The 22,469-nt window shown below is 48.1% G+C and overlaps 3 long non-coding RNA genes across 4 annotated transcripts; 1 reads left to right on the top strand and 2 right to left on the bottom strand.

Annotated features, from left to right (window-relative positions):
• Positions 1-1,189: 1,189 nt before the first annotated feature.
• Gm33019 lies at positions 1,190-8,882 on the bottom strand. Its single transcript, XR_382497.2, has 3 exons — positions 8,665-8,882; positions 3,718-4,063; positions 1,190-1,866 (listed from the first exon to the last, which is right to left on the bottom strand). It is a non-coding gene; the product is annotated as a predicted gene, 33019 (long non-coding RNA).
• A 2,831-nt stretch (positions 8,883-11,713) lies between these two features.
• Gm32910 lies at positions 11,714-12,869 on the bottom strand. The gene is made up of 2 exons (XR_382495.3): positions 12,786-12,869; positions 11,714-12,060 (listed from the first exon to the last, which is right to left on the bottom strand). It is a non-coding gene; the product is annotated as a predicted gene, 32910 (long non-coding RNA).
• Positions 12,862-20,441, top strand: Gm32965. 2 transcript variants are annotated; one of them, XR_003950564.1, is made up of 6 exons: positions 12,862-12,942; positions 17,017-17,126; positions 17,836-18,042; positions 19,124-19,228; positions 19,733-19,831; positions 19,942-20,441. It is a non-coding gene; the product is annotated as a predicted gene, 32965 (long non-coding RNA). The 2 variants fall into 2 exon arrangements; XR_873500.2 differs by lacking the exons at positions 12,862-12,942; positions 17,017-17,126; positions 17,836-18,042 and adding an exon at positions 18,463-18,563 and having other exon boundaries at positions 19,733-20,441.
• The last annotated feature ends 2,028 nt before the right edge of the window (positions 20,442-22,469 follow it).

The following is a 22,469-nucleotide window of genomic DNA, read 5'->3' as shown; positions in this document are numbered from 1 at the left end:
CCTCTACTTCAGTCAATCACAGGGCTAAAGCCAATCTAAAGCCAATCACTGACACAAAAAAGAAGGTAGTTGTGTTGTGAGCATAGTAGACACCATGGGCTTCCTGCAACCCACCCCAGCCAGACCAGCACTCAAAGTCAGAGCCAGGGCATCTGCTTCAGAGAGAGAGCTTTCCTACGTAAGGCAGGCATTGGCTTCCAATCATGTACACACTGGGCAGGCTTTCATTCATCCTCTACAATGTGTATGTAAATGTAATACATACACAGAGATACCACACTATGTGATGGCGGGCACCAGGCACAATGACAAGCAACACTCGTCTCAACAAGCAACACTTGGACTGTGTAACCCAGCTGGAGAAATGAGGCAATGACCAAAGAGCCACACTGTGTAAAAAGGAGCCTGGGACAAGACAGCTACAAAGCCAGAGGCTTAGAAGGCTGCTCTGCTCAAGGGGAAGACCTGAAAGGAACCTGAATAAGTTATGTCCGAGGGGCATAGGGATGGATGAGCCTTCTAAGTAGAGTGATCCCAGCCACATGAGTGATCATGATGGTGACTATGAGAAACCAAAGACAGTTCAAGGTGTCGGGGAGAAGAAGCAGAGTGAGGCAGCTTGCACAAGTGGACAGGGTACATACGTCAGAGTCTGGACACCAGAGGGTTCCAGAGCTGTCCCAAACTGAACCAAATGCCAGAGGTGGACACCAAATTCTTCTGGGTCTTCAGTAGTTACTTTGATAGTGAGAAGGGGGTGCCAGAGAAAGTGATTGCAGAGGGGGAGGTGTCAGGAACACATGGGTACTTAAACACCAGTCTTAGCCTTCATCTGACCTTTCAGGGCAATGCCACAGTCTTACCTGTGACTTCTACTCAGGGCCATTGCAAGACACCCTACTCCCTATCCTGTGATGTATTGATCACCTATTGGGCCTTCCTGAAGCCTTGCAAAGCTCCTCTGCCATGCTCTGGTCCCCTACCTGCACATCTGCTGATGGGCAGAGCATGCTCAAGAAATGGAAGGGGCATGGCAGGCAGGTGGGGGAGCACAGAGGGCAGGTGGGGGAGCACAGAGGCAGGTGGGGGAGCACAGAGGGCAGGTGGGGGAGCACAGAGGCAGGTGGGGGAGCACAGAGGGCAGGTGGAGGAGCACGGGAGCAGGTAGGGGAGCACAGAGGCAGGTGGGGGAGCACAGAGGGCAGGTGGAGGAGCATGGAAGGCAGGTGGGGGAGCACAGAGGCAGGTGGGGGAGCACAGAGGGCAGGTGGAGGAGCACGGAAGGCAGGTGGGGGAGCACAGAGGGCAGGTGGAGGAGCACGGAAGGCAGGCCGAAGACTGACTGGCTGTTTTCAATCTCCTGAGAGAGTAACCTTGAAGGGAAAGTCCGGGAAGAACACCCCCAAAGTTAGCAGCCAAATAACTTCTGTGCACAGGGTGAGGGCCACATGAGTTAATTACAAAATGCTAAACAATAAGACTTGAACTAAGCCCACGCCCACACAATTTGTTCCTACCGAGTTACAACATACGATTTGTTTGCTTGTGTTTCGTTTCAATTATGGGGGCTTTAGTTATTGAACTCAGGCCAGTGTTGCAGTATGGCTGGAGCCCAGGCACATTTTTCACTTGGTCTCTGGGCTGTGAAAGGATCCTCTTGTCCACAGTGCCCTAAGGAACGTCCCTGAGTCTGAGTCAGAAAAGTTCCTGGGTAAGGAATCAGCCCATCAGGGGTGAGGCTGGAGTAGATGTTTCCCTTAGGTAACATTATAAACATCACACATTTACCTGTGAACTGGAGGGAAATCTCAGAGAGTCCAATTCCAGCTGCAAAACTGAGGAAGGCCTCCTACTTGATGGGACTGCCTAGGAGAAAGAAAACATTATCATGTGATCCACCCCCTAGCCAGGACCTGGGGACTGCGCTCAGGATAAAGCCAGGATTCTCTCTCCTTCTGGCATGGAGAAAGGATCAGGGACCCACCCGCTTGCTGCTTGGAACCAACACCTGGCCCTCCCACAGGACACACCAAGCAAATTGAACTTTTACGAATGTGAATGTTTTTATTGAGAGGACCCTTTGTCTGTTTTCAAAGCTTATGATTGCTCCAGGATCTCTTATAAATACACGACACATCACACACCAACAGTGGAAGCAACTAACTAGGAAATGCTCTCAGGGAGGAGAAGGTAGCTTTGCAGAGGAGAAGGGTTGCCTGTTTTGAAGTGGAACTCACTACTAGACACTCTCTACCCTTGTAACCGGCTAAGTCCACATCTCTGTTCAGCTCCCCAGACCAAAGAAATCTCTCAACTATTGTTACTACTGGGAGGTCAAAGATAGGGAAGGGGACAGAACGGTGGCTGGGCAGTGGGGGCCACTACTCCTGTTCCTGGATTCTGAGGATCCTGAGAGATTTTTTTTTCTCATTCTCTCTCCATGTATGCAGCCTGAGGACTCTGACAAGAGACGCTTTGGGGTTTGGTCCAAGACAAAAAAAAAAAAAATGGAGCCACGGATTCATCAAGCCAAGGAGAACAGAGAGAAAGAAGGTTAGCCCCAAGCACAGGGAAACACATGAGGAGGCTCTTCCTGACAGGCAGGGGTGCCGGGCATGTGAGAATGGGTTCAGAAGGGACTTCAGAGTCACTGTGAGGGAAGGACTTAGGGTTTGTGAGGGTGACAGAGGGGTCGGGTAATGTGGCAGAGAAGGGAGCTCAACGCTTTGAGTCAACTTTCTCTGGGTTGAAGAGGGGAAAGGTGTGGGGGTCTGAGCTGTGTGCAGCAGCCTGGGTTTCCTAAGGAAAGGGGAAAGCCAGAGTATGTGGACAAGATATGCACGGTATTGATTAGACAGTATGGGAGCTTAGACTCCTGCACAGTGACAGTGACAGTGACAGTGACAGTGACAGACTGAGCTAGGCTGTCCATGGCACACTTTTACTGTGCTTATTCAGGCTCCAGATCTAACTATCGCTGTTTTTTTTAACTAGCAGGCACTTGAGTCAACCCCACTGTTTTCCCCTTACTGAAGAAATGACTGGTTAATAAAGAAGGGGGTCCAGACATGTGAAGAATCCTTTAACCTGGATAAGTTCCCCCTCCATCTATTCCAAATAAGATGAGAAGAGGCTGTGTGTGTGTGCATGTGTGTGTATGCATGTGCCATTATGTGTGCACATGTGCTCTGTGTATGTACGTGCATGTGTTCGTGTCTGTGCACGCCTGCATGTGCACTTGTGTGTGAGTGTATATGTGCATGTGCACGTGTGTGCATGTGTGTGCCTGTGTATGTGTGTATCTGTGAATATGTATGTGTTCATGTGTATATGTGCACATGTGTGTGTATGTATGTACGGTGGTGGCCATGCTATGTGTATATATACAAACATGCATGGGTAGTAATGTTGATGGCCCTGTGTGGCTCCAGAGGAAGATTCTCTTCTCTTCTTCATTACCCCTCCCTTCTCATCTGTATCCCCACCTCACCATCTCCCTCGTTGCCCGACTCCCGGCACCAGCATCTGCCTAGAAGGTCCACAACATCTCCTCCATCCTTCCTTGACCCTTTGGATGCGTCTCGCTTGCACTGATACCAATCTGATCTTTGCAACTCCACCACCATCTGGATGAGCAGCCTTTACATTGTCTCCCGCAGCTGTTAGGATAAGGAGCAGCTGTCAGGCCATGGCCTCCGGCTCTACCCCTTGACTCACCTTTTCTCCTCTGCTTTCTAAGCTCCATCAGAATTGGTTTTCCCTCAGACTCTTGCATCCTGTGTCCTCCCTCTCTTTCCCCAGACCACATGCTCACCACTCGTGAGCTCTTCCCTTCCCACTGCCGGTCCTCTCACGGGCTCCCACATCACATGCTCGTCATGGCCTCCTGTCCTCCGGCTCAAACATCACGTGTTCGCCATGGCTTCCCATGATAGAGTGTTGCTTTCAGTCTGGGTTCCCAAACAGCCTCTTTGTTTTCAGAGCACACATTGATCGGATGGAAAGTTGCTTCCCTCCTTCTGCATGACTAGAAGCTAGCCTGGGGTCCGGCCTCTAGCAGGTACTGAAAAAAAAAAAAAAGGTTGGTTGAGTATACAAAGGAATGGGAGCATCTGAAAACTACTTACTGGCTCATTAGTTTATCTAACATAAATTTAATAGAGTGACTACTACAATATGCCACGCACTGGGCCAAGATCTTTTTACTTCATAGCAGATTTCAGATTCCTGTCTTCAAGGGGCTAACCCTATGGTGAGATACAAAGGCACATGCATGATGAAGACAGTAGATGGTAGCTGTACCGGCTAGTCTTACATCAACATGCTACAAACTAAAGTCATAGGAGGGGGGAAACCTCATTTGAGAAAATGCTTGCATAAGATCTGACTTTAGGAAGCCTGTAGGGCATTTTTAAAAATGAGTGATTGATGTGGGAGGGCCATTGTGGGTGGGGACACCCCAGGCAGGTGATTCTGGGTTCTATAAGAAAGCAGGCTGGGCAGCCACGAGGAACAAGCCAGTAAGCAGCACTCCTTCATGGCCTCTGCATCAGCTCCTGCCGATAAATTCCTACTCGATTTGAGTTCCTGCCCTGACTTCCTTCAGCGATGGACTGTTACCTGGAAATGTAAACCAGATTTACCCTTCCCTATCCGGCTTGCTTTTGGTCATGGTGTTTCATCGCAGCAATAAAAACCCTAAGATAGTAGCTCAGATGAGACAGATGATACTGTATCGATAGATGATGGACAGATGTCTCCTTAAAGATTTGATGTGTGAGGCGACATCCAAAACCAGAGTAAAAGCTAGCCAGGACAGGAAAGGGGGAAGAGAATTCTGGGAAAATGGCATTGCATAGAGAGGCAGTGGAGCTACAGAAACATTCTAAGACACAAAAGAAGCAGCGTGGCTGTAGATTGGAGAAGTGAAGGCTGCAGTCAGAGGCAGACCCTGTTCCACGCTGCCCCTCCCCAACTCTTACAGAGACCTTGTGGGTGGGGGTTTGAGACAGTTTTTGGAGTCCACTTTCTACTTTCTGGCTGTGGAGCTCTTCCTGGAACCAAACACCATGCCAGGTGTTAGGGGATGGAGGCTCCGGTCCTGAGGAAAGAGGGCCCTCAAAACCAAATCACCCTTCCCTCCAATCCAGCACTTGTCTTGTCCAGCAAGGTTCCAAGAATGGACCTATCTGGGGTAGGAAGTTAGGATCAGGGCTTCGTGCTTTCCCCACAAGGACCAGCCTTCGTTCTGTTACCAGGGCAGCCACTGCTTCCCTACCTCCATGCTACATCCTTCAAGGTCCACCAACTACCCAACAGCTGGGAGGATCTGCAAACCCCACTGGTCTAAGTATGTTGCCTTCTGGATTAAAATCGTCCAACAGCTGAAGGCCAGATTCAGACATCCTGGCCAGACCCCTGCCTACCACCAGGAACCAAAGTTTCTTTGCCATCTCATCTCCCATCCCTGCCTCCTTAGGGCACACACACACTGGATCATCTACACCATCTGTACAACATGCCAGGCCCTCTTCTGGTGTCTATGGGCCATTGGATGCTGCCTGTGTGGGGAACATCTCAGAGTCCCCAAACAGAACCTGTGGAGTGACATTGTTCACACACTGCTGCATTTGTCATAGGGACTGGGAACTGAGACTAGGACACAACCCAGCTTCTTTGTCCCCAGTATTAAATGATATCAATTCAAGGTGTGCAGGTGGTTAGTGTCTATAAGCTGGGCTCAGAGTCCAACCAGCCACTCAACATTTGCTAAGTAGATTAATGGGGTTCTCTGTTGCTTATGGTATCCCCCAAATCTAGCATTGGGCCTGGCACAGAGTGGATGATCATTAAATGTCTCTGGAATGAGATGAACAAGTCCCCAGCACAGAGCACCCCAGAGCCATCCAGGAGCCCTTCCTGGGCGACAAGGCAGGAGAGAACAGACAATGCTAGGTCCCCACTAGTGATCCTGAGTCTTGAATATGGCATGTAAGCAGAAACTGAATATGTAGAGCTGTGACTTTGCGCTCTTTCCTCCCTGGAAGTGCCATTCTCCAAGCAGGTCCCCTGATCCTAATAGACTACTACTCTGCTAGAGTGGTCTCCTTGCCTGATATGCTTATGAAATCACCAGCTGTCCACCTCTCTCTGCCCTGCAGCTGTGAAACGGAGTCCAAGGATGCTTCCCCATGGCCCCATGCTGACAGTGTCTCTGGCCCCTCCTCTCCTAGAGGAGCCTGCTCCATTGCCCATGGTTTGCATGAGGTTCTAGGCAGAAACCCCTTACTCTTAAACAGCATGGTCTATAAAGGACTTCTGAACACAGGTAGCATTCTCTCTTCTATCTCAGTCTCTCTTCTAAAATGTTTGTGGATGACAGCCATGGTCTCCACTGCTACCTAACCCTTGCTCTCTGGACATCCACAATTGGAACAGTCACCAAGCCCTGAGACCAAGACCTGCTGCTCAAGGGTGGCTGAGGCTTTGAAAGAAGGCAGGAGGCAAGCCAACAATACAGAACTTTGAATATAGAACAGACTACTGGTATTTTGCAGTTGCTCCGATTTTAGTGACGTCACTGAGGTTGAGAGCAAACTGAGGTGACCCCTCAAGGTTTTCTTCTTTTAGACGAGGTCTCACTGTATAGGGCAAGTTTCCCACGAACTGGAGATTCTGCTGTCTCTGCATTTGGAGTCCTTGGTATTATAGGAGTGTGCCACCACACCCTGATCCAAGTCATACTTTAAAGTGATTTTTAGTCAGTTGTGAGAATCCAAATCCCAGACTTTAACGCCTCACTGTGTGGCTGAAGGCTCTGAAAATCGTACAGAGGGTTTGCCTTTTTTAGATGATAAAATGTTAGCTTGAATTTATGGAAAGGAAAATAATTCTAAGGGTCCAAGTAAACACCCTCGGAGGCACTTCCCCTGCTCTGTCTCGGGACGTGTGTTGGACAAAAAATATACTTCATCTCTATCATCCTGTTCCAAAAATCTGCCGCGAACACCCGCTGCACAGCCCTGGCCAGGTATTTGGCATGTGACTGTTAATCAACAGGTAGAGTCCCAGCTCTCCCGAGGGCTGCACTCCTGTGTGGTGCTGGAAGAGAACGTCGCTCAGGATAGCTTGCTGCAACTTCCTTTACTGGGAGGAAAACCACGTACTTTGCCATGGGAGAAATGGCCTCCCTCCCTCATCATGCACGCCCATCACTGACAAGGATGGGTGTGCTCTGGGATCCAAAGATTAGTTGTGATTTTCTGGGTGGTACCTTCTAAATATGTGAGTATGTCACATTATACCCTGTGAATCTTCTCCGTGTCAGAAAGCAGAGAGAGACAGAGACAGAGACACAGACACCACAGACAGACGACAGACAGAGTGCACTTGCCTAGTTGCCAGAGCCTTCCTTCAGAAATAGCTTTTATTATTATTATTTTTTTTATTTGTTGTTGGGGGACATCCTCAGTTTCATCAGAATTAAGGAAACTACAGTTCCCACAGTTCTCATGGGGTTCAGGAGACCAGAAAGGAATGAGCTGCTTCTGAGGCTCTGGGCTTGCGGGCTCTGGAGCTGCAGCCCTGGTCTTGCTGGTGCAGAGACCTATGCAGCCCATCTGTCTATGAGAGCCAGCTGCTGTGAGTGGAAGGTTTGCACCCCTTCACATTGCTTCCAGCACCCACCACAAAGTGATGTTAAGAAGAGGTGGGGCCTCTGGGGTGGGAGCTTAGGTCACATGGCTGCCATCAGGATCAGTGCCCATAAGCAGAGTCCAAGAGATTTCCTGTCCCTGTCCTGTGCCCTCACAAAGAAAGCAGGAAGCCAGGGAGAAGGGAAGAATTGACCCAATGTCCAGAGTTCCCAGCCTGGGTGAGGGATGGGCTCCTCTGGAAGCCCCTCTTCCTCTGTTGGCTCCGACCCAGATCCGTTCACAAACGGGAGCCAGGCTTGGCGCAGAGATCCATGGGAAGAGATGGGCTGGGGCGGCATCCAGATGCCCAGCTCACTTCACCCTGCTCAGACTTCTCATACCACTGAGCGCTGAGCCAGTTTGTTAGAGTTGTCATCAGAATCAGACCCCTCCACTGCTTGTACCGCAGGCCCTGGCAAAACCATACCTATTATCCACCAAAGATCTCCCCAAAGAGCATAAATCAACCCCTCTTTGTCTGTCCTGCAGGCTGTGTCTCTGTCTGTCCTGCAGGCTGTATGTGCGCCACAGAGTCCCAGCCCTCGGGTTCATTTGCTCTGTTCCGTTCATGTGTTTGTCCTTAATCATTCCTCCTATGATTTTTATTTTATTTTTATTTTTATTTAGACCATAGGCAGTAGATCTCTCTGAGTTCGAGGCCAACCTGGTCTACAGGGCGAGTTCCAGGACCGCCGTGGCTACACAGAGAAACCAAGTCTCAAAAAACAAAAACAAAACAAAACAAAAGCCTAAATCAATATATGTTAATTAGAGGGCAAGTATCACAGGAACAGAGAGCGTAGAAAGGGCAAGAACCCTGCTGACTTCCATTAGTCCTCAACCAAGATGACAGCAATGAATAGTTCGTGTCTATTCTTGTACTGCTACCCCCTAAATCTCACTCCGTGTGACACTTTGCCATCATTTCCCTCCTAACATATATCTTCAGCCTTTAGGATTCTACACTAACCCATCCCGGTGTGACCTTAAGCAGCTCCAAACAGATGCTTTTGCTTCCTCTTGCTCTTTACTGCTACTACAGAGCTGACATGGTGAGCATGTGTGCGTCTGTGTGGCTCTGGAATGAGCTCCTGGGCTGTTGGCAGTCCTCCCCTGTTGCTGGCAGGATGTGAACAACAGGCTCCTTCGTTACCTGTGCCTCAATGCGAGCATGCGCACATCGGTACGGGCGTGGGCACCGTGCGAGCATGCGCACCTCAGTGCGAGCGTGTGTATGCTTCCACAGGACCGAGTTCCTAAGGGAAGACTTGAGTTAGAGAATGGGTGTGTCTTTAGTTTTGAGAAATCCTGCCAAATACTGTAAGAGGGTTGAGCCAGTTTTTGCTCTTACTGGCAGAAGCCGAAGCACTCAGCTGTGCTATGGTGTTGACTTGGCTTTTACTAAAGGGCGACCTTAGAACACAGAAAATGTCGCCTTTGCCTTGGCGGTAGGATTTCTGCGTGGCGTGTGACGGCAGACATCTTCCAGCCCTGGCCAGACTGTCCCACAAAATGCTGTATATGGGGGGAGGGGGGGAGGGAGGGAGGGAGGGAGGGAGGGAGAGAGAGAGAGAGAGAGAGAGAGAGAGAAGACATTTTTTTTTCTTTCTGAGAAACCACAAGAGACAGGCAGAGGCAGGAAGCAGGGGCAGAGCTAGCTGGAAAGCCTCCACGCCAAGTTCTTCTCTTTACAAGGGAGCCTAGCATCACTTTTCCCTGAGTAGATGGGTCATATCTAACAACACACACACATACCCCCTGGCACATGACATACACTCTCCTGTTTCCCGTGTCAAGGGCACCATCAGTTGTGAAGATGAAAACGTCTCTAGAGGTACCATTTACATTCCTCCTAGGCCCTTCAGATAGCTGAGCATCCATAGAATGAGATCCAAATTCACTGTGATTTGGGGGTCCACTGGAAATAGAATCTCCACAGGTTAGACCTCAGCTGCGCTGGAAATGTTTAAAATTCTCTCTTCTCTATCTCCCTAGTCTACATCCCTATTCGAAGGACCCAAGACTGTTATGTGCAGTGTGTGTGTGTGTGTGTGTGTGTGTGTGTGTGTATGTATGTCTAGAAATGATTAGGAAAAAAAAGTTTAATATCTGAGTTCACTCACAAACATTCCAAATAAATCGTCACATCTCACCAGATGCTCAAACGAAGCTATGTTGAAAGACGGAAGATGGACTAATGCAGTGATCCCCACAGAAGGGACCAGTGTGGCTGGGACGGAAAGTGAGTCCCAGCCACAGAGTTTTCACACCATACCTCAGTTGAGTGACCATCCCAGAGGGACATCCCTAGGTCTCAGGTAAGTCTGCAAGCCACAGGGTTTTCCCAAGGCTTGACATACCAGGTGCCACCCAGGTGACTCTCAGACCAGCGATGAATCTGCACTGCTTTTCAGACCCTGCCTGCAGCTTGGATTCCCAGGCAATTGTTTTCAGAATTCATGGGCATCTTGGTTGGCTTTAGGAAGCTACTCTGACACACTGTCCAGAACCCGAACTGCTCCTGGCTCTAGGTTGTAACTGCCTGCTGTTTTCTCTCATCACCACTTTTAATTAAGTCCTTGTTTAGAACACAATGCTAACAGGAGAACCCCTTCTTAGGACTCAGTCACATTAAGGTCTGGGCTCCGGTTTCTTTCTTTTCTTTTCTTTCTTTCTTTCTTTCTTTCTTTCTTTCTTTCTTTCTTTCTTTCTTTCTTTCTTTCTCTCTCTTTCTCTCTCTCTCTCTCTCTCCCTTCCTTCCTTCCTTTCTTTTTTCTTTTTTCTTTTTTCTTTATTCTTTCTTTTTTTTTTTTACAATTCTTTCTCTTTCTTTTCTTTCTTTCCTTAGGCTCTGTGAAGTGAGCAGTTGAAAAACCACAGCCACAAGCTGTGGACCCAGAACAGAGGGGCACACACCTACTTCCTACAGTGGCCTTGCCGACATGTGCCAGACCATTATTCTACTACAATGAAATACCTGAAGTGGGTTACTTTGGAAGAAAAGAAGTCTGTGCCCTGATTTGCTTTTGTTGCTGGGATAAAACAAAGACCTATACAAACTTTGGGGGAGGAAAGGGCTTTGTTCATCTTACAGGTCATAGTCTGTCATTGTGGGAAACCAGGACAGGAACTCCAGCAGGGCAGGAGCTTGAAGCAGAACTGTGGAGTGACACTGCTTTCTGGCTTGTTCCTCTGGCTTGCTCAGTTCCCTTTCATATGCTGCAGGGCCCACTGCCTAGGAATGGCACTGCCCACAGTGGACTCGGCCCTCTTACCCTCCTTCTCAATTAGTAATTAAGAATGCCTCACAGACATGGTTACAGACCAGTCTGATTTGAGGTTTTCTCTTCTCAGTTGACTCTAGGCTTCTGTGAAGTTGAGAGCTGACAGTTTGTATCATAATTTTGAACAGAGAAGTCTCTAATGAGAGCTTATGTATGAAGTGTTGGGGTTCCATTTGGAAGGAAGAGGTCACACGTTCAAACAGGAAACCCCAGACCAGGACAGAGGGCAGGCTCACTCTTCCAGCAACTAAAGACCTCAAGGTCTCATGAGATCTATGCTAATTCCTTCTGAGGACAGCTCCTCCATTAGCGGAGGGGCCTGCCATGAGCTCTACCTCTTAAAAGGTCTGCTACCACCCACACCACTGCACAGGAGACCAACTTCTAACAAATCTTTAACAGACATGCTCAAACCGCTGAGGAGGGCGAGGTGCCCTTCCAACGGAGAAAGCTTGAGAACAGGCTCCTCCTCTTGGAAAAAGCCAGAACTCAAGGACAGAGATCCAGGTCAGTCCCTATGGAAAAACACCAATGAGGGGGCCCTCCTTTTCAGTGAGGACCCATTGCCTAATGGGCACACATACAGGTGCCTTCTGTGACAAGTGGAAGACAATTAGAGAAAACTGAAGCTTATCAAAGATCTACCACTTGCTAATGGGGGCAATTCTCCACTGTCAGATACAGACTTTGTCCCTGTTTTACAAGTGGGGAAACTGAGTCACAAAGAAGACAAGCGACTTTCCCAAGGTTTTTATGTCAATTGAAGTGTGCGAATGTAGAAAGCCCAAAAGAGAAAAAGAAGGGGACCAGTGGGGCTGGAGTTGGTGCAGTCAGGCAGACACTCCTTGATCCCCATCCCAAAGGCTCTTGTGACTTCGCATACGTTCTTCTCAGTGAGCTTACAATTCCCCATAAACAGACCTGGAGTGCCAACTTGAAAATCAGAGTCATTTCTCAGTACTCCCTTTTGTGTGTAGTCTTCAAATCTGGGCCTAGTGGCCCAGGTCTGTAATCCCATCACTCGGAAGACCGAGACAGGAAGGTTGTGAGTTCAAGGCCAGTCTTGGGCTGCACAGCATGGTCTGAAAGACAAAACAAAGCTCAGCTCAGCAAAGCAAAGCAAAGCAAAGCCCTCTGACACTAGACAGAGACATTCCCGTGGCGGCTGTTATTTCCTGGCCGGCTGCAGTGAGTGAGTCACCGGGAAGGGTGCACCTGGCCATCGTCAGGGCAAGACAGCAGGGGGAAAGGGCAAGCAGGCCAAAGCCACACCAGTCAACATCCCAGAGAGCCAAGAGCGGCCTCCCAAACAGGATGCATTCTTCCATCCAGCAACAGACCTGGGCACATCCTTCCTTTTCCATCAGAGCCTCAGTTGCCCTGATTTGAAAGCAACAGAGCTGATGAGAGAGCTGCTTTCTGTGTTCCTTCCTGTTTCCAAGCACTCCTCCTTGGGTCAGGGAGGTGCCCCCACTCCCCTATTCCTACACCCATCCCCTCCCCAACTCCAGGCTGCGAAAGCTGCTTTTGCATCTTGTTTTTCCACAAATACTTTGAAGTGACAGCATCTACATTTATCTTCCTCCGTGTGCTCTTGAAGTTGGACATTTGTTTAATTATCTCTGTCTTTGATCAAAGTCTCTAGAAGTCTCTAGGCTTCCTTAGTCCTGAATCTAGTGATAGAACAAATGCATCCAGGAAGAGGACAGCTGCCCTCCCCAAACCCACCCCTCCCGGAAACCTCAACAGCCCACTGGCTGCTAGGGCATAGAAATCCCGCACACGTTGGCTACTCTTGGCTGGCTACCTTTTGTCTCTCCTCCAGAGAGTGTTCTTGTGTCTGAGCTGAAGGAGATGGAGCGTGAAGAAGCTGAAAGATCTAACAGAGAGGAACGGCCGGAAGTTTACAGGGAAGATGGCTAGTCCCTGCCAATGGGGTGAAGAAGTCAGACATCTGGTTGCTGGTTTGTTTCCTGCTGAAATTTAGGGCAAAGGGGCCCTTAGAAATTTGGGTCTGGGAGAGTGGAGAAGAAAGGGAGTAGGAGGGAGGGAGAGGTGTGTGTGTGTGTGTGTGTGTGTGTGTGTGTGTGTACTGTTCTGTATGCTTTGGGTTGGAAGCTGTTGTTGAAAGCTGCGGAGGAGAGTCTGGCACAACATTCAAAGCCCTCGGCTTCCGGGAGTCGGCTATATCTGAGAAGCCCTTGCATGTTTGCCCTTGGACCAAGTCCACACTTTCAGGAGGAGCCCATGGCTTCAGTCCAAAGTCCTGCCAGATAACAGAAGCAGGGGGTGAACCTAGAATTCTTCAACCATGGGACAACTGAGAGTGAAGGACAGGAAACCACAGTGCCCTGCACCCCCATCTCACTAGGACTTTGTGCCTTCAGCCCTTCACATCCTACCGTGTCCTGAAGGACAATGGCCCACCTCTGGTTCCCACCATCCACTATTGTCAGGGATATTAATCCCCATTACACAGAAGAAGAAACAGGGTCTGAATAGAGACATAAACTAGCCTTCACTTTCAGAGTCTTGTCGGGCCAGATGCAGGCTCAGATTTGTTGCGACACCGGGTGCTTGAAGGACCTATGAAGAAAGCTAAATCCAGCAGCAACTGTGGCTATGCCCTCAAGGTGCTGTTTCTAGGTCAGGTAGGATAGGGTCCATTGTAAAAACCCTAGGGCTTCCTGAAGCTTCTGCTGGTGGTTACTGCTCCAGGGCATACTGTGTCAAAAGCCAACCCAATTTTGGAGCATTACCTCTCAGTGAGCTTCAATGACTAGCTCTTATTTTAGAGGAATAATCATTGAATTGATACTATATGAGTCCTTCAGCTTTCTGCATTTTATTGCTTTCATAATATCTGGGAAGATGGTTCTTATTTTATGTTAAAAACGTCAGATGGAAGTGCCGTGTTGATCTCCCTTCCTTCCTTCCCTTCTTCCACACACTGCCTGCCCAGTATTTGTTGGGAATTGCGTCTGACGCTATATGGCAGTAAGGCAAGCAAATGGGAACTTTGACTTCACGGTGGAGATCGCTGGCTATACATAAGAAAACACGTTTGAGCATTGGCAGGGGGTGTGTGTTTCTGATGGAGAGGGAACTAAAGAGATCAGGGAAGCAAGGAATGCTGACAGCAAAGACCTTGTATCAGGCAAGACCACGGTGAACATCGCAATCTAGACCAGAAGGCACTGTTGTCTGAGATCCAGGGAGGTTGGGGCTGAGGCCAGTAGCTAGTTCATAAAAGCCTTTAGCCACCTGCATGTTCCTTGATTCTCCCAGCGGTGCAGAGAATGGAACCAGCTTCACTGGAGAGTCAGAGAATTATCAAGGTCTGGCCCAGTAAAATAAAAGCCCATGCCAGATTTGCTTCATGGGGCAGGGGTAGTGGTCTGTACCAGTGGCAGATGGGCCACTGTGTCACTGAAGTGCAACGCAGTCCATGTAAGGACACTGTTGGGTATTGGTCAGAAGGTTTTCTTACTCATCAGCGCACATCTAGCTTCTATGAAAGACAGGTCACCCTCAAAATCCCCATGTCCAAAACCAAAAGTTTGCTAGCCTCTTTCACTCCTGCATCTATACTTGGGGAAACAGCCAGGCTAACACAGTGGTCCTCAACCTTCCTGATGCAGCGACCCTTTAACACAGTTCCTTATGTTTCGGTGACACCCCCCCCCAACCATAACATTATTTCATTGCTACTTCATAACTATAATTTTGTTACCCTTACAAATTGTAATGTAGATATCTGATATACAGGACATTTAATCTATAACTTACCCTGTAGGGGGCTCATGACCCATAGGTTGAGAACCATGGGGCTAGAGAGGTTTTTATCAACTGAGTGAATCCTTTCTCCAGCTTGTGGTGCTGAGTGTCCTCTCTTCAATGCATCTCTTTCGAGCTGTGTGGATTCTTGAGCCAGGTTAGTAATAGGAACATTTGGGTTCCCTAAGAATTAGCATATTTTATGTCCCAGTTTACATTTTACAACCTCTTCTAGTGAAACCTCTCTGCAGCCCTGACAGCAGGAGAGATGGGTGACCATCTTGCTTTATACCTCTTGTTTGGCTGTACTCACACTACTTAGCGTGTGGCATGATGAAGTATTATCTCCCATGTGTATATTCTGTCACACCTTTTTTCCATCTTCAGAATGTCTGAAACTTAAGGAGGCTTGTCTGCCTTGCCTACCATTATATATTCCCCACCCAGAGAGTGAGGCCTGGCCTGCAGCAAGCAGTCAGTAACTATGAGTGTAATGGATTGGCTATTGAAACTTATTTTACAGATGGGCCCGAGGCTTAGCCAGGTTGATTGACCCAGATTCATCCAGGTATTAAAGAGTTGAGACGCAAAACAAAAAAAACTTCAGTTTTCCCCTGAGGACTTTTGCTGGGATATGGCCCATCTTTGGGTGACATAAATACACAAACATAACGATAAGAGACTGGCCCAAAGGCGAATCTTTACTAACTCAGAGGCTGATTTTCAAGTAAGGGAAACTAGAAATGATAAAATGAACAAAGCAGCAAGGGAAAGACAGGCAAACGTCGAGAGAAAAGCAGAAGAACTCAAAGCCTATGGAGAGAAACAGAGGGACTCGGAAGCCTAGGGTCCTGAGACACCGGTTGGTGAAGGTGATTGGTCCAAGAAACTCCGGTGACTGACTGTGGTGCTTATTAGCTTGCCAGAGCACAAGCTGGCCTCCAGACTTTCTCAATGTCACAACTACCTGTGGCTCTTCTCAGCTCTTCTCTGCCCTCTACCCTAAACACTCTCTGTCTCTCTGTCTGTCTGTCTCTCTGTCCCTGTCCCTTTCTCTCTGTCTCTGTGTCTTTGTCTTTCTGTCTCTGTCTCTCTTTCAGCTTCCTTTTTCTTGGTCTCCTCTCTGTCTCCTCCCATCCCCAGCTTGTGGCTGGTCCAGTCTTCTTTCTTCTCTCCCTTCTCTGGACTCCTGCAGATGCCTCTGGGTCTCCTCTCCCTCCTATCTACAATAAAACCTCAGGAAGCTGTGCTCTTCCACAGAGGCGTGGGGGGAACAATGGCGTCTTTTACCTTGAAAAGAAAGACTCCTAGCTGCCTTCTTGGGAGCAGATGGAGAGAAACCGTCTTCACTCAGTTATCTTTAAAGGTGGGAACTTATGTGCTTATTGTACATGCTAGCCTTAAACTTGAGATTCCCCCTGCCTCCCCCATCCCCTGCCCAGTGTTGGGATTGCAAGTTTGACTGGTTTGACTTAGCATCCTTGTAAGGTACCCCATAACCTCAGTTAGCGGTACTCCCCCACTTCTCATTAATCAAGAGCAGAGCAAATGGCTGGACTGGTTCATGACCCAGTTGTCTTATTGTGAGCAGAATGTTGTCTTTAGACAAACTTTGTGCCTAACCACCAAAGCCTATGAAATCATGTGACTTTGAGTGAAGGGAGGGGAAGCGACCTCTCACCCTAAAGTAAGTGCTGTCCTGCCTCCCAGAGCCTGGTTCTCTGATGGCAGAGTGTGGGGAGGAGAAAATCCATTGGGAGCTGAGGTGAAGATCTCCCTCCTACCATCAAAGCGCTGACCGCAGGTCTCTGAACCTCTGCTCCCGGGCTCGGGCTCAGCTCCTGCCTGCCCTTGAACTCTACCTGTCTCCTTTCTCGGAACTGCAGTCTTCCAGTGGCTGTAGAGACAAATGCTAGGGATGAGTGGGAAATGACATTCCTCAGAGTACCTCAAAAACAAACAAACCCCCAAACAACACTCCCCTGCCCCGCCCCCCCCCCCACCGCCATACTGAAACCCAGCAGCGTGCTAAGTCTCTGAAACAGCCTGATTATCACAACTATTCTGAAATAGTCCCAAGTGCTGACCACCAAGGTTTGCTGAGAATTCTTTCAAGGGAGCCAGGATGCCCTAGCATGGGTAACACACAGTATCAACAGTTTTCCCCTTAGTCCTTATTCTCTTTGGTAGAAATTCTTCCCAAATTTAATTGACAGGCATTTTCTATGGGTTTCCATCTTGACCCTTTTCTGCACCTTCAGGGATGTTGGAAAGTAATCGGCCAAGAGAGTCAGCGCGCAGCTTCCTCGGATTGCAAACCTCGGGGTCCCAGGAACACTCGTGATTCTGCCGGAGCAAATGTACATCGCAGGTATGGCTCCTGCTGTGCTGGGGAAGTGTTGTATTCTTCTTTAAATTTCACACTTCACATTTTAGAATTTGACAGTTCATCAGACCCTTATTTATATCATCAGAACAAATATGGAGAATATGTGCTGAGACCGTTTTACCAACAGGAGCCACAATGACCCCAGCAACAAGGAGACAAAGTGGATTCCCATTTTCAGTGTCTGACCTAGGAGGCTTAGTGCCACCCCTCACTTCCCCGGCCCCGACACAGCCCAGGCACAGTCCAGGGAGGGGACACCCACGGGGCATCTTTCTAGCCCTAGACCCAGCCCCGCCTGGCTCTTCCCTAGAAGGGCTCAGAGCCAGGTACAAGCATCCCCTTTTTCCCAGGCTGCTGCATCCATGATCACGCCTTGGGATATTTTATTCTGTTCAGAGTCCCACAAAATCATCATTTAGCTAACACATAATTGTTGGGGACTTACAAGACGCCATTGTTCCCCCCACACCTCTGTGGAAGAGCACAGCTTCCTGAGGTCACCGAACTTCCAGAAGGAGTTAGAATTACCAGTGGCTTTACAAAGAATGGCTCCTTGCACCAGTCACGCTCAGGGTGGGGCTGAGGGAAGTCTGACAGGATGTGGTGTTCTCCAACTTAAGGCTTTCATGAAGAAAACAGCCCTGAAAGCCTTCTCTAAGGTATGCAAGCTTGAATCGGGATATTTCCACAGTGCTCCTCCACAGAGCTCCTCCTCATACAGTGCCCCTGGAGTAATTGCTAGCTCGAGGATGCTGGGGAAAAAAGAAACAGTCGCGGCAGGATGGCTGGACTCAGCGAGCACGGAGGAGCAGGAGGCATCTGGAAGCAAGGCACAAAAGGATGAAGCTTCCAGAGAGGAGGAAGGCGCTGAAGAGATTCTGCTCTGGGGAGAAGCTGTGTGCGTATCTGCACGTGAATGTGTGTCTATATCTTACTCTGTGTATGTGTTTTTGACCTAGTGTAGTTTTAATTTTTTTTTAATTTTATTTTATGCATTGTTTTCTCTCCCTCTCTGTCTCTATGTCTCTGTCTCTCTGTCTCTGTCTCTGTGTGTGTGTGTGTGCGCGCACGCACTACTTGCGTGCCTGATACTCGCAGAGGTCAGTTGAGGGCATCTATGCCCTGGAATGGAGTTTGGATGATTGTAAACCACCTTGTAGTTCCTGGGAAGGGTCCTTTGCAAGAGCGACAAGTGCTCTTAACAGTAGAGAGAATCTCTTATAACCATCATCTGTCAATAAAAAAAAAAGCCGATAACCAATCAGCTGAGACAGGAAATAGGAGGTGGAACATTGTCAGGAAGAGAGAGGATTCCAGGAAATAGTGAGAAAATAAAAGGAGAGACTTGGGAAGAGATTTGAGAGGCTGAGAGAGACACTAAGGAGATGTGAAGGGAGAAGCAGCCAGGACTGAGGACAGGTAACTAACCGAGTGGTAGACATTGAATAATTTGAATGAGTGAAATAAGTTACGAGCTAGTCAGGGGATACGTGAATGCTACAACCTAGGCATTTATTAATAAATAATCAGTCTCAGAGTCGTCATCCCCGAAGCCGGAGCTGGAAAAGAAAAACTAGGAATTTATTTTATTTTACACTTACATGCTGAGCACTCTCTCCAGCCCAGCTATTTTTTTTTTACATTATTATAAAAAAAAATTGTTGTTCTGGAGGTGGGGATGTAGCTCAGTTGGTCGAGTGTTCGCCCAGAGTTCACAGAGTCCTGGGTTTGATCCTGGAACCGTGTAAACTAACCAGTGATGCAGGCCTCTAATTCCCGCACTCAGGAGGTGAAGGCAGATGGGCTCGTGACAGAACACTACATATATACATATATAAGTTCAAATTAGGCCTTTTATGTAAAAAAGAAGGAAGGGTACTTCCCAAAGACATTAGAATTTCCATAGGATATTCAAAATGATAATTAGTTTTCAACAGCTCTTCTAAATCCCCTTTCTTGTCTCTGAACAATGCTTCCAGAAGAGTGGCCATGTTTCAAGTAAAAACACTCTCAAGGCAACAGAACGGGTGAACAACTTCAAAACAAGATGAAACTCAAGTGCTCGAGACTCTCCATCGACACTGGTACATCCTTGGCGAGACTGGGGTGGAATGCGTTTTGCAATCTGATTTTTTTTTCTATTAACACTATACTTCAGGGCTTCACCTACCACTTTCTAGAAACTAGCAACAGTACTGAAAGCTGCATCTGATAGATCTTTAATGTTGTCCAAACTGAGATTTTTTTAATTCATTTTTATTAGTTGTGTGTGTGTGTGTGTATGTATGTGCATGTATGTGTGTACATGTATGGGTGCATGTGTGTGTGCATGTGTGTGTGCATGTGTATGTATGTATGTATATATGTGTGTGCATGCTTGTGTGCATGTGTGTACATGTGTGTGCATGTATATGTATGTGTGTACATATGTATGTATGCATGTGTATATGTGTATGTGTGTGTATATGTCTGTGTGTATGTGTATCCTAGTTTTTGTTTGTTTTCATTTTTTACTGGTGTTGTTCTTCTCACTCTTGGTTTTGGTGATGACCAAAACAACAAAACCCATCGCTGTGCATTTTTTTTAGCTTGACTATGAGACCTATAAGATAAAGAGTGAAGAGTGAAAAGCTTGAACAAATGGGGATTTCAGGATAGCACCCTGGGCCTTGTCAGTGTTCCAAGAGGTAAGCATGGGAGGAACCAGGAAGTCCTTGGCGTTTATCCTTTCATTCCAACCCTCTTTTCACCAGTGCGGCCTCACCATCTGAGCTGTATACTCTGGTGATCCCGACAGAGAGCTCAGGCACGAGGGAAGGCAGAGGCAGGAGGAGTGGGCGGCCTGCATCCGAGGAGTCTGCAGCTGACACACATCACAAAGGCTGCTGCTGACCGACTTCCCACTGTAGGCAGCTGGGGCTCAGTGCAGCTGGAAGACTTGGCAACGGTGTGGCTCCCACTGAGAAGCAGGCGGACTGTGGGAGGTAGACATGGAGGTGTTGGTCTACACAGTCCTGACCAAGTGTTTGTTGAGAACTGATTCTTGAGTACTACATATCTGCTCTGTCGCTTGTCTAGGGCAGCCGTCAGAGACTCGGGCAGCTGATAAAGAGCCACAGTGCTGGGAAATGACTTGTTGAGGAGCTGTTAGGAGCGAACAGAGTCAGGGTGGCAGGGTCAGGGTAGCTGGGTCAGGGTTGCAGGGTCAGGGTAGCTGGGTCAGGGTAGCTGGGTCAGGGTAGTGGGGTCAGGGTAGCAGGATCAGAGTTGCAGGGTCAGGGTAGCAGGGTCAGGGTAGCAGGGTCAGGGTAGCTGGGTCAGGGTTGCAGGGTCAGGGTAGCTGGGTCAGGGTAGCTGGGTCAGGGTAGTGGGGTCAGGGTAGCAGGGTCAGGGTAGCAGGGTCAGGGTAGCAGGGTCAGGGTAGTGGGGTCAGGGTAGCGGGGTCAGGGTAGCAGGGTCAAGGTAGCAGTGGCCTCAGCACTGTTCTGAAAGAACACAACACCTCATGGAACTCAGCACGGCCCACTTACTGGAAGGAATCAGGAATCTTCTCTTGGGGACACGTGCGGCTCCCTGGATACTCAGAATGCCCCCTTTCTTTGGGAAAGGCTTCCTTATACTCTGTGTCCTTGGAGGAGAGAATCCCTGTGACCAGGCTTATCACCCTGACGGCTGCAGGAGGCCAGGCTTAGGCTCACGAGCTTAACAAGAATCATTGGCTCCTCCAAGTCACAAGAGAGGAACCCAGAGCTCAGCAGCAGGGTCCTGTGTATTCTGCCCAAGAGGACTGTCAACAGAGTCATAAAATGTCATAAGATGTTTCTTCATTAACAGCAAAGAACAAAAGACATTATATTGCCAGGCAGGGTGGTACACACCTGTGTTGCTGGTGATTGGGAAGTGGATACAGACGGGTGAGGTCAAGGCCATCCTGTACTTCAGAGCCAGTTTAGTCAGGCTGAGCTTCGTTAAGTCCTCTCTCTCTCTCTCTCTCTCTCTCTCTCTCTCACACACACACACACACACACACACACACACTGTTACACATACACTCACTCTTCCTTATACACACACTCACAACACTCTCTTACACACACACTTATACACACATTCACACACACATATACTCTTACACACACATTCACACACTTACACAACTCTCTTACACACAGTCTCTTATACATACACATTCATAGCATCCTCTCTTACATGCACTCACACACACACTCTCATGCTCACAACACTCTCTTACACACACACTCATACACATACTTACTCTTATATTCATACACATCCATTCTTACACACATTCACATACACTTACACAACTCTCTCTTACACACACACTCTCTTATATATACACTCATAACACTCTCTTACACATTCTCATACACACTCTCACACATATTTTCTTACACACACATTCACACACTCTCTCTTACACACACACACACACACACACACACACACACAAGAAGAGACAATTGGGAAAACATGCTAGTTTCCAAGGAACATATGTCAGGATGACAGGATGACAGTCTGTCAGAGAACAAGCAAGCACTGTTGGGATATTAAGCTATGGAAATCAGAATGGAGGTTCCTCCAAACCTACAAAGAGACACACCACACGCCCCAGCTTCATGACTTCTGGGTATTTATTCAAGGCAACATCACAGGGACACCTGTACATCAGTGCTCACTGCAACAGTGAGTTAAGTTCGGGTACCAGCTTGGGTATCCAGCAATCAGGGATGGTGGAGAAAACACAGCTTGTAAAATTCAATGGAATTTAGTTCTGCCATAGAGAATAACAGGGTCATTGTTTGCAGGAAAGTGGAGGCAATCGGAGACAGTGATATTAAGTAAATTAACCCAGTCTTAGAAATACAAGGACCTATGAGTTTCTCGTGTGTGGTTCTAGACTTTACGTAGCTGTACAAAGCCATGCATGCAGATTACAGGAAAGTAGACACACAACATCGGGGGAGCAGAGGGGAGGGGCAACCAGGGCGGGGCAGGGAAGCTGTAGGTTCTTCATGTACAGTGTGGCAATCACTCTAGTTTTGTTTGTTTGTTTGTTTTATGGTTTATTAAATAAGTATTTTTAGAGACAAACATTCTGCTTCTGCTGGTGATTCACAGACACCTAATATCATTAGAGTATTGTCACAGTGCTATCAAATCATGCTGCCTCACCAACTTTAAATCTAAAAATAAGTTTGCAGTTTGGAAAATCAGATGCAGGAAATTTCTCACACATACAGTACAAGAGGCAAATGAACCAATCACACACATGTATACACACACCAAGCAATGGTGAGTATT

The sequence above is a fragment of the Mus musculus genome, chromosome 13 (assembly GCF_000001635.26).
Source record: "Mus musculus strain C57BL/6J chromosome 13, GRCm38.p6 C57BL/6J".
Taxonomy (NCBI): Eukaryota; Metazoa; Chordata; class Mammalia; order Rodentia; family Muridae; genus Mus; species Mus musculus.
This window is presented reverse-complemented; position numbering and strand designations above follow the sequence as displayed.